Raw genomic sequence first — 12449 nt, forward strand, 5'->3', positions numbered from 1 at the left:
TGTTTTCTTTATTTTATTGATTTTCTTGATTTTCTTAAATTCTTGAATTTTTCTTGATTTTCTTGATTTTATCGATTTTTATGATTTTCTTGACTTTTTTGATTTTTTCGATTTTCTTGATTTTCTTTATTTTCTTGATTTTTTGATTTTCTTTATTTTCTTGAAATTCTTGAATCTCTTAATTTTTTTGATTCTCGTAATTTTTTTGATTTTCTTGATTCATTTGACTTTTTTGATTTTTTTTAATTTCTTGAATTTTTCGATTTTCTGTTTTTCTTTGTTTTTTTTCTTGATTTATTATCTCAATTTCAACATCATCATCATTATTTTCTCAATTTTCTAGATTTTTTTGATTTCCTTGATATTTTTGATTGTATTGATTTTCTTGATTTTCTTGATTTTTCTGATTTTCTTGATTTTTTTGATTTTCTTGATTTTCTTGATTTCCTTGATTTTCTTGTTTTTTTTTTAATTTTCTCGATATTCTTGATTTTCTTGATTTTTTGGATTTTCTTAATTTTCTTGATTTTCTTGAATTTCTCGATTTTCTTGATTTTCTTGATTTTCTTGATTTTCTCGATTTTCTTGATTTTCGTGATTTTCTTGAATTTCTTGATTTTCCTGATTTTCTTGAATTTTTTGATTTTTTTGATTTTCTTGAATTTCTTGAATTTCTTAATTTTCTTGAATTGCTTGAATTTCTTTATTTTCTTGATTTTCTTGAAAAGCTTGAATTTTTTTATTTACTTGATTCTTTTTTTTTTTATTTCTTGATTCATTTGACATTCTTGTATTTTTTGATTTTCTTGAAGTTTTTGATTTTCTTTTTTATTTGATTTATCTTGATTTTCTTGATTTTCTCAATTTTCTTGATATTCTTGATTTTCCTTATTTTTTTAATTTTCTTGATTTAGTTGATTTTCTTGATTTTTTTTAAATTGTATTGATGTTCTTGATTTTCTTGACTTTCCTTATTTTTCATATGTTCTTTATCTTCCAAATTTTCTTGATTATCTTGAGTTTCTGGATTTTCTTGATTTCTCTTATTTTCTTAATTTTCTCGATTTTCTTAATTTTCTTGATTTACTTTATTTTCCTGATTTTCTTGATTTTTTTGATTTTCTTGATTTTATTGGTTTTTTTGGATTTTCTTGATTATGTTGATTTTCTTGATTTTAGTGATTTTTTGCGAGGTTCTTAGATAACATTTTTCGAATTTGTCCGGCTCGGATACGTGCTGGAAAAAATCTGGAAAACTTAACCATGGAACTTCTCTTTTTTCATGGCGACCGTCAGAAATATTGCTTATCAAGCCAAAACAAATTCCAAATCAAATGCTGCCTAACTTAAAATCATCTTTAAAATCTGAAAAAAATTACACATTCACTTCGACCCAAAGAAAACCTCATGCGTGTTGATTTTAAAACAAAGGTGCACACACCCTAATTAATATTATTTTCCATAATGAATGAAAAAAAATCAAACTTATTTTTGACGGTCGCCATGGATCTTTTTCCCTTCTATGAAGATCACCATGAAACTTCTGCTCTCCTATGGCGACCGTCAAAAAACATTGCCGTTCAAGCTCCAGAACAATGTTTGAATCTCGATTGAAAATTTGCTTTTAAATTCATCGGATCAATATCGGCCACGCAAGCAATAAATGTGCAGTAGTGCTCCATTAAATAAACGGTATGGTATCGAACTCCCATTAGAGAGCACCATTTGTAGACGTCCAACGACGCACCGTACCAGATCGTACGAATCTGATCGGTTCACTCGAAGAAATTGGTTGACTTCAGCAGCAAAAACAGCCGCCGGGGGGAAACCTATCAACAGTTCATCGATGCGAGCCAAATTGGACGCCTCTGCCTAGCTATTAGGTATTATTTTTGTTTTCGTTTCGTTTCGTTTCGTTTTGTCCAGTTCATTGAATGCGGTTCCATATTAATATGCAAGTTACCGGAATAAACTTTATATATTAAGAAAAACAAAACGCTACACTCGTTCACGTTGTCGTCGCCGTAACCCCACTAGAGTTGTGCGTATTGTTGCCTTTTTTGACGACGCAGCTTGTTCCAGTTCATGGCTTTTGAAGTTTGGTGAGTCGATTTGTTCCAACGCCGAGAAGTTGACTTTTTTTATTGGGTAGACTTTGATGAAAAATCGCAAAAAAAATGAAAAATAACCAAAGTACGAAGTTTAATACTTCACCAGTTTGTCACCTTAGAATCTGAAGAAAATTTTAGTTCCAAGATTTGATAGCAATCGAAACTAAATTTGCCTTAGTGAAAACCCACATAAATTTGTTGGAAAAGGTACCAGTCCAATGAACTGTAACATGACGAGATGTTTCCACTTCGAAAATTGCTCTCATGAATCTGGTACTGTACCGAGTACGAAATACCATGTGCGTACAATGCAATGGAGGGCAAAAAGAAAACTATAAATTATGGCGGTTTCAAACTGTCGGCGATAGAGAACTTCAAGCACTGGAACCTTTAAGCGTATACCTACTACCAACTTGTTAGCTTGCAGCAGAAAGAGCTGTCCCTTGGATGACAATTTTTGTTTTCGGTTTCTGCCGCTTCCAAGATCTGCAACTAAAAAAAGTGCGTCCTACTGTTTCAAACAGCTCGTTGCAAATACCGGATCGTATTTCTCTCGTTTTTTTTCAGGTTTATTTTAAACTATCCCTGAGAAGTGTTGTTCCAAGAATAGATTATTTCTAAGGATCTAGTATAGCGAGATAGTTCTAGAGTTCTAGTCATTTTTTCGCATCACACTGCCTTAGAGTTTTTCCATTTTTTTATTTGCTGAATTATATTTAGAAGTTTCCTTGTAAAAGTCATGTAAAGGTACCCACATTTTGTACACTGATTGTTTAAAAAACTATTATAGATCTTTTAAAATTCCTTAGCGAATTTTTCCCGGCAACAAAAAAAAATAAAGGTCTTGGCTGTTGGTCCCGCCTAAGGTAACGGAGGACAAAAAACGAAAATCTCAAAGATAATTCGATAACAAGAGGAAACAGATGGTGACACGAACCTCTCAAGCGTTGAAAACAGGAAAAAACACAACATTGTAAGAAAAAAAACAATCCCATGTAGGTACTCGAAATCTCGAGCACCACTTTGCACCCCGGGCAATTTCGGGAAAGAGAAAATACAAATCCGAAAAAAAACACAGAAACCAATAAAATTTATCCCAGTCCTGGGTAGGTTGGTCGGTTGAAATAATTTGTCAAATGTTTCGCCCTCAATTACTACTAAAGCGGGATGAGACACGCGATCTGATTCAGTGGGGACCATCGATCGTGTTCACCTTGCGCCAAATACCGGGAACTAATTTTTGCTGTTTTTCTCCAGACCTCCCAGGAACCAATGTCTGTCGATTCAAGTGACCAGCCTATTAATTACCACTTCCGAAAAAAAAAATTGGTATCCACTTCCACAAGAAATGTGAGCGAACTTTGGCGGCAAACCCACAAACACGTGCTGCTCCCGAGAATTGATCGCATCGCAAGAAAGATCGATTTTGTGGAGATACCTTTACTCTTTGTGGCGTTCGTTTGAGGAAGATAAACCAACAAACAAAACGAGCAAAACTGGTGGAATCAATTTCAAATAATGATTCGCTACTTTGAACGAACCTTTCACTTATGTACCGATCTACCGATCATGATCGATTTTTTCTCCCTTATGATGAACACGGGCATTTTGAAGAGCACTTTTCGGTTTCCTCGTTCGTTAATTTGCAATAAACTGCAACCAAGTGCTTTTCGAGTAAACTAAAATCGAAAATTTTAAAATATTTTGAGCTTTTACACCATTTCTTCTCAAACATGTTTTTATTCCAAAAAAGAAACCCTCAAACTTCTGTTTAAACAAAGGTTTATGAAATAGCAAAGAAAGAAACTCAAATATTTAACCGAGCAGAAAAACAAAACAAAAACTTTTGTATCTAAAAATCACTTCAAAATAGAATATTTTTATATCGTTTAAATCAAGGCGGAACAAATTTCCTATCCTTCTTTTGTCACTTGCAGTTGGAAAATCGCGAGGGGGGGAGGACAATAAAAAAAATGCGAAAAACAAATAAAGTGCAATAAATTGCATGAAAGCTTGTATGCAACAAAATTGTATACTATATCATTGCACAAAACCTACAAATCAATTAATTTTTTACCGAAAAATTCAATAAAATCTAGAATACATAAGGTGAAATAACTTCCATCTTCCCAAATTTAGTTTTTTGGTCTAGTAATCTTTCGGATACTTGATTTTTTTTTCGAAATTTACATAAAATACTTCAAACTTTATTATTTCTTCTTTCGAGTTTTTTGTAAATTTCGAAGGGAGGGGTGACAAAAGAAGAAATTGTTATTTATACCAGCCTTATTAGTCGTTTTCAAGTTGCCTCAGTGTCAAATTGGAATTATGCCTTTATTCGTATTCGTGTATTTGTAAATCTGACAAATATATATTTTAATTTTTTCAAACTGGTTAGTGAATAAGTGAGTTCTCCAAATGTGTAACGTAAGAATGCCACAAAATTCTCAGCACTGTCCGAGCCGGACAAATCCGGGCAATTGTTTATAAAAGCCTTGTTAATTTTTTTGTAGAAAAAAAAACAGTTTCTGAATCATTAATCTATGATTGAAGATTTTCAAACGCAGTAAGGAGTGTATTCTAAAATAATGCAACACTTTGTTTTATGACAAACTTTTGAATTCAAGGATGGAAGTTGATGAAATTTTCAGTGAAGCTACCTAGTAGTTTAATGTGTACGTGCACAGAATTTAATGACAATCAGTCAAGAGGTATTTGAAATATAGTCTAATACTGAAGTTTATTGACAAATTTTTGGGCAGGATCGAGAAAAATTCTGAAAAGTCCCAGTGAGAGATCCAAAAACAACTAAATATCAACAATTCGACCAAAGTTCACAAGGTAAATCGTTTGAGAAGTCCTAGAGGATCCAATAGTGAGCTAAAATTTAAATAAAAGTTAAGATTGTTGATTTCACGAAGTGAGAGGAATGTGAGAGGTTTTTTTTTCAAGCTCAATTGGAAAATATGAATGAGGAAGTGATAAAAAAGTTAATTTTTGTGACTGATTTGTCTAGCTGACTTTCAAATAGGCTAGACTTCACTTCTATAAGGTAGAAAAGCTGCTCACCTTTAAAATAAACAAAATACGGTATAAAAATCGTGCCCAAAATATTTGGACTGCTTATGGAAAGATATTTTGAAAAATTTCGTAATGGACAGCAATACGAACTTTCTAGCGGTCACCTTGCAGGTTTTCAACTAGAATTTTTTTTGTTGACGGACTTGTCGCCTGTACTTTCCGGATACAAACAAGGATAAAAAATTGATAAATTTAATGTCTAGGGAGGCTAACGAACAGAGGAAACTGCAAATTACTGATTCTTTCATAACGATTGACAGAAGACATTAGACTGAGTCGATTTGGGGTCTTTTTTGAATTTCGCAAACCCTGGGGTCTTAAAAGCTTCGTCTTGGTTCAAAACTCATCCATGATTTTTTGCAGATTTTTTAAGTAACATTTACATGAGTAAATTTGAACTTTTAGGTTTGTATGAGAAAATTGAATATTTTGTACTGAAAAATCAACATCGTTTTTAGTTTCTTCTGTGGAACTGAGCCAGCACATGGTTGTTGTGCCAATTTATAAAATTCGTTAGGGAAATTTTCCGCTGAACAACTTTGTCGAAGACCGTAACTTCGTATCTTATTAAGGAAAAAAGTTATTAGCATTTTAATAGGGGTATGTCTTTTCGCATTGATAAACAGTAAATTCAATAGACATCTTTTGTCTTTTGTCAGCTAAATCGAATTAGTTAATTTTATCAGTTTTATAAATTCAGTCAAGATAGTCAATTTTTAAATTTTATCAATTTTGAATTCTTTCAATATCGACAATATTGACAGAATTGGCAAAATTTAAAAAATCACAAAACTTATAAGTTAAGCAAATGAACAAAAACGGCAACGCTGGTCATTTTTGTCCAATTAATAAATGACAATAACGACAAAATTCAAATATGATAAAAAACCCAAATTTATAAAAATAGACATAGTCGGTAAATTGACATACTCGATGGAATTTTTTCTCTTTTGCTAATTTCGTCAGTAATGTCATCCATGTCAGGTTTGTTAATTTTGATAGTTTTATAATATTTGTCGATTTAGGCAAATTTTAAATTTAATCAATTTTGTGTCTTTTCTTTCTTTTTTCTCAATATTTTTCATTTCTTCAATTATTTTTTATTCCTGATTTTGTAAATTTTGTTATTTTTGCAAATTATGTTTTATTTTTCAATATTGTCAAATTTTCAATTTTTTCATCTTTTTCAATTTTAACAATGTATATGAATAAAAAATATCTTTTAAATTGGCATTCTTCAAAATTTGGTCAAATTTGTCATTTTTCTGATTGTTGTGATATTTTTCGTATTTGTGATTTTTCTCATTTCCTCATTTTATTATTTTTGTTAGTTTTGTAATTTTTGTAATTTTTGCTATTTTTGCCACTTTTGTAATTTTTGTCATTTTTGTTATTTTTGTAATTTTTGTAATTTTTGTAAGTTTTGTCATTTTTTTAATTTTTGTTATTTTTGTAATTTTTGAAATTTTTGTCTATTTTGTAATTTTTGAATTGTTTGTCATTTTTGTAATTTTTGTCATTTTTGTCATTTTTGCAATTTTTGTAATTATTGAATTTTTGTCATTTTTGTATATTTTGTCATATTTGTAATTTTTGTAATTTTTGTAATTTTTGTAATTTTTGTAATTTTTGTAATTTTTGTAATTTTTGTAATTTTTGTAATTTTTGTAATTTTTGTAATTTTTGTAATTTTTGTAATTTTTGTAATTTTTGTAATTTTTGTAATTTTTGTAATTTTTGTAATTTTTGTAATTTTTGTAATTTTTGTAATTTTTGTAATTTTTGTAATTTTTGTAATTTTTGTAATTTTTGTTATTTTTGTAATTTTTGTTATTTTTGTTATTTTTGTAATTCTTGTAATTTTTGTAATTTTTGTTATTTTTGTAATTTTTGTAATTTTTGTAATTTTTGTAATTTTTGTAATTTTTGTAATTTTTGTAATTTTTGTAATTTTTGTAATTTTTGTAATTTTTGTAATTTTTGTAATTTTTGTAATATTTGTAATTTTTGTAATTTTTGTAATTTTTATAATTTTTGTAATTTTTGAAATTTTTGTAATTTTTGTAATTTTTGTAATTTTTGTATTTTTTGTAATTTTTGTCACTTTTGTAATTTTTGTAATTTTTGTAATTTTTGTAATTTTTGTAATTTTTGTAATTTTGTAATTTTTGTAAATTTTGTAATTTTTGTAATTTTTGTAATTTTTGTAATTTTTGTAATTTTTGTAATTTTTGTAATTTTTGTAATTTTTGTAATTTTTGTAATTTTTGTAATTTTTGTAATTTATGTAATTTTTGTAATTTTTGTAATTTTTGTAATTTTTGTAATTTTTGTAATTTTTGTAATTTTTGTAATTTTTGTAATTTTTGTAATTTTTGTAATTTTTGTAATTTTTGTAATTTTTGTAATTTTTGTAATTTTTGTAATTTTTGTAATTTTTGTATTTTTTGTAATTTTTGTAATTTTTGTCATTTTTGTAATTTTTTTAATTTTTGTAATTTTTGTAATGTTTGTAATTTTTGTAATTTTTGAAATTTTTGTAATTTTTGTAATTTTTGTAATTTTTGTAGTGTTTGTAATTTTTGTAATTTTTGTAATTTTTGTAGTGTTTGTAATTTTTGTAATTTTTGTAATTTTTGTAATTTTTGTAATTTTTATAATTTTTGTAATTTTTGTAATTTTTGTAATTCTTGTTATTTTTGTAATTTTTGTCATTTTTGTATTTTTTGTAATGTTTGTCATTTTTGTAATTTTTTTAATTTTTGTCATTTTTGTCATTTTTGTAATTATTGAATTTTTGTCATTTTTGTTATTTTTGTAATTTTTGTAATTTTTGTAATTTTTGTAATTTTTGTAATTTTTGTAATTTTTGTAATTTTTGTAATTTTTGTAATTTTTGTAATTTTTGTAATTTTTGTAATTTTTGTAATTTTTGTAATTTTTGTAATTTTTGTAATTTTTGTAATTTTTGTAATTTTTGTAATTTTTGTAATTTTTGTAATTTTTGTAATTTTTGTAATTTTTGTAATTTTTGTAATTTTTGTAATTTTTGTAATTTTTGTAATTTTTGTAATTTTTGTCATGTTTGTCATTTTTGTCATTTTAGTCATTTTTGTCATTTTTGTCATTTTTGTCATTTTTGTCATTTTTGTCATTTTTGTCATTTTTGTCATTTTTGTCATTTTTGTCATTTTTGTCATTTTTATCATTTTTGTCATTTTTGTCATTTTTGTCATTTTTGTCATTTTTGTCATTTTTGTCATATTTGTCGTTTTTGTAATTTTTAAAATTTTTGTAATTTTTGTTATTTTTGTAATTTTTGTAATTTTTGTAATTTTTGTAATTTTTGTAATTTTTGTAATTTTTGTAATTTTTGTAATTTTTGTAATTTTTGTAATTTTTGTAATTTTTGTAATTTTTGTAATTTTTGTAATTTTTGTAATTTTTGTAATTTTTGTAATTTTTGTAATTTTTGTAATTTTTGTAATTTTTGTAATTTTTGTAATTTTTGTAATTTTTGTAATTTTTGTAATTTTTGTAATTTTTGTAATTTTTGTTATTTTTGTAATTTTTGTAATTTTTGTAATTTTTGTAATTTTTGTAATTTTTGTAATTTTTGTAATTTTTGTAATTTTTGTAATTTTTGTAATTTTTGTAATTTTTGTAATTTTTGTAATTTTTGTCATTTTTGTAATTTTTGTAATTTTTGTAATTTTTGTAATTTTTGTAATTTTTGTAATTTTTGTAATTTTTGTAATTTTTGTAATTTTTGTAATTTTTGTAATTTTTGTAATTTTTGTAATTTTTGTAATTTTTGTAATTTTTGTAATGTTTGTAATTTTTGTTATTTTTGTTATTTTTGTAATGTTTGTAATTTTTGTAATTTTTGTAATTTTTGTCAATTTTGTCATTGTTGTAATTTTTGTAATTTTTGTTTTTTTTTGTAATTTTTGCAATTTATGTTATTTTGTAACTTTTGTAATTTTTGTTATTTTTGTAATTTTTGTCATTTTTGTAATTTTTGTAATTTTTGTCAATTTCGTCAGTTTTGTTATTTTTGTCATTTTTGTCATTTTTGTCATTTTTGTCATTTTTGTCATTTTTGTCATTTTTGTCATTTTTGTCATTTTTGTCATTTTTGTCATTTTTGTCATTTTTGTCATTTTTGTCATTTTTGTCATTTTTGTCATTTTTGTCATTTTTGTCATTTTTGTCATTTTTGTCATTTTTGTCATTTTTGTCATTTTTGTCATTTTTGTCATTTTTGTCATTTTTGTCATTTTTGTCATTTTTGTCATTTTTGTCATTTTTGTAATTTTTGTCATTTTTGTCATTTTTGTCATTTTTGTCATTTTTGTCATATTTGTCATTTTTGTCATTTCTGTCATTTTTGTCATTTTTGTCATTTTTGTCATTTTTGTCATTTTTGTCATTTTTGTCATTTTTGTCATTTTTGTCATTTTTGTCATTTTTGTCATTTTTGTCATTTTTGTCATTTTTGTCATTTTTGTCATTTTTGTCATTTTTGTCATTTTTGTCATTTTTGTCATTTTTGTCATTTTTGTCATTTTTGTCATTTTTGTCATTTTTGTCATTTTTGTCATTTTTGTCATTTTTGTCATTTTTGTCATTTTTGTCATTTTTGTCATTTTTGTCATTTTTGTCATTTTTGTCATTTTTGTCATTTTTGTCATTTTTGTCATTTTTGTCATTTTTGTCATTTTTGTCATTTTTGTCATTTTTGTCATTTTTTGTCATTTTTGTCATTTTTGTCATTTTTGTCATTTTTGTCATTTTTGTCATTTTTGTCATTTTTGTCATTTTTGTCATTTTTGTCATTTTTGTCCTTTTTGTCATTTTTGTCATTTTTGTCACTTTAGTCATTTTAGTCATTTTTGTCATTTTTGTCATTTTTGTCATTTTTGTCATTTTTGTCATTTTTGTCATTTTTGTCATTTTTGTCATTTTTGTCATTTTTGTCATTTTTGTCATTTTTGTCATTTTTGTCATTTTTGTCATTTTTGTCATTTTTGTCATTTTTGACATTTTTGACATTTTTGTCATTTTTGTCATTTTTGTCATTTTTGTCATTTTTGTCATTTTTGTCATTTTTGTCATTTTTGTCATTTTTGTCATTTTTGTCATTTTTGTCATTTTTGTCATTTTTGTCATTTTTGTCATTTTTGTCATTTTTGTCATTTTTGTCATTTTTGTCATTTTTGTCATTTTTGTCATTTTTGTCATTTTTGTCATTTTTGTCATTTTTGTCATTTTTGTCATTTTTGTCATTTTTGTCATTTTTGTCATTTTTGTCATTTTTGTCATTTTTGTCATTTTTGTCATTTTTGTCATTTTTGTCATTTTTGTCATTTTTGTCATTTTTGTCATTTTTGTCATTTTTGTCATTTTTGTCATTTTTGTCATTTTTGTCATTTTTGTCATTTTTGTCATTTTTGTCATTTTTGTCATTTTTGTCATTTTTGTCATTTTTGTCATTTTTGTCATTTTTGTCATTTTTGTCATTTTTGTCATTTTTGTCATTTTTGTCATTTTTGTCATTTTTGTCATTTTTGTCATTTTTGTCATTTTTGTCATTTTTGTCATTTTTGTCATTTTTGTCATTTTTGTCATTTTTGTCATTTTTGTCATTTTTGTCATTTTTGTCATTTTTGTCATTTTTGTCATTTTTGTCATTTTTGTCATTTTTGTCATTTTTATCATTTTTGTCATTTTTGTCATTTTTGTCATTTTTGTCATTTTTGTCATTTTTGTCATTTTTGTCATTTTTGTCATTTTTGTCATTTTTGTCATTTTTGTCATTTTTGTCATTTTTGTCATTTTTGTCATTTTTGTCATTTTTGTCATTTTTGTCATTTTTGTCATTTTTGTCATTTTTGTCATTTTTGTCATTTTTGTCATTTTTGTCATTTTTGTCATTTTTGTCATTTTTGTCATTTTTGTCATTTTTGTCATTTTTGTCATTTTTGTCATTTTTGTCATTTTTGTCATTTTTGTCTTTTTTGTCATTTTTGTCATTTTTGTCATTTTTGTCATTTTTGTCATTTTTGTCATTTTTGTCATTTTTGTCATTTTTGTCATTTTTGTCATTTTTGTCATTTTTGTCATTTTTGTCATTTTTGTCATTTTTGTCATTTTTGTCATTTTTGTCATTTTTGTCATTTTTGTCATTTTTGTCATTTTTGTCATTTTTGTCATTTTTGTCATTTTTGTCATTTTTGTCATTTTTGTCATTTTTGTCATTTTTGTCATTTTTGTCATTTTTGTCATTTTTGTCATTTTTGTCATTTTTGTCATTTTTGTCATTTTTGTCATTTTTGTCATTTTTGTCATTTTTGTCATTTTTGTCATTTTTGTCATTTTTGTCATTTTTGTCATTTTTGTCATTTTTGTCATTTTTGTCATTTTTGTCATTTTTGTCATTTTTGTCATTTTTGTCATTTTTGTCATTTTTGTCATTTTTGTCATTTTTGTCATTTTTGTCATTTTTGTCATTTTTGTCATTTTTGTCATTTTTGTCATTTTTGTCATTTTTGTCATTTTTGTCATTTTTGTCATTTTTGTCATTTTTGTCATTTTTGTCATTTTTGTCATTTTTGTCATTTTTGTCATTTTTGTCATTTTTGTCATTTTTGTCATTTTTGTCATTTTTGTCATTTTTGTCATTTTTGTCATTTTTGTCATTTTTGTCATTTTTGTCATTTTTGTCATTTTTGTCATTTTTGTCATTTTTGTCATTTTTGTCATTTTTGTCATTTTTGTCATTTTTGTCATTTTTGTCATTTTTGTCATTTTTGTCATTTTTGTCATTTTTGTCATTTTTGTCATTTTTGTCATTTTTGTCATTTTTGTCATTTTTGTCATTTTTGTCATTTTTGTCATTTTTGTCATTTTTGTCATTTTTGTCATTTTTGTCATTTTTGTCATTTTTGTCATTTTTGTCATTTTTGTCATTTTTGTCATTTTTGTCATTTTTGTCATTTTTGTCATTTTTGTCATTTTTGTCATTTTTGTCATTTTTGTCATTTTTGTCATTTTTGTCATTTTTGTCATTTTTGTCATTTTTGTCATTTTTGTCATTTTTGTCATTTTTGTCATTTTTGTCATTTTTGTCATTTTTGTCATTTTTGTCATTTTTGTCATTTTTGTCATTTTTGTCATTTTTGTCATTTTTGTCATTTTTGTCATTTTTGTCATTTTTGTCATTTTTGTCATTTTTGTCATTTTTGTCATTTTTGT

At 25.1% G+C, this 12449-nt stretch overlaps 1 protein-coding gene across 1 annotated transcript in view; it reads right to left on the minus strand.

The window, feature by feature from the left end:
* LOC129744208 (epidermal growth factor receptor) overlaps positions 1-12449 on the minus strand; it is a 312253-nt gene that overhangs the window by 230923 nt on the left and 68881 nt on the right. The gene's annotated exons all lie outside the window — the stretch shown is intronic.

This window comes from Uranotaenia lowii, chromosome 2, assembly GCF_029784155.1.
Source record: "Uranotaenia lowii strain MFRU-FL chromosome 2, ASM2978415v1, whole genome shotgun sequence".
Taxonomy (NCBI): Eukaryota; Metazoa; Arthropoda; class Insecta; order Diptera; family Culicidae; genus Uranotaenia; species Uranotaenia lowii.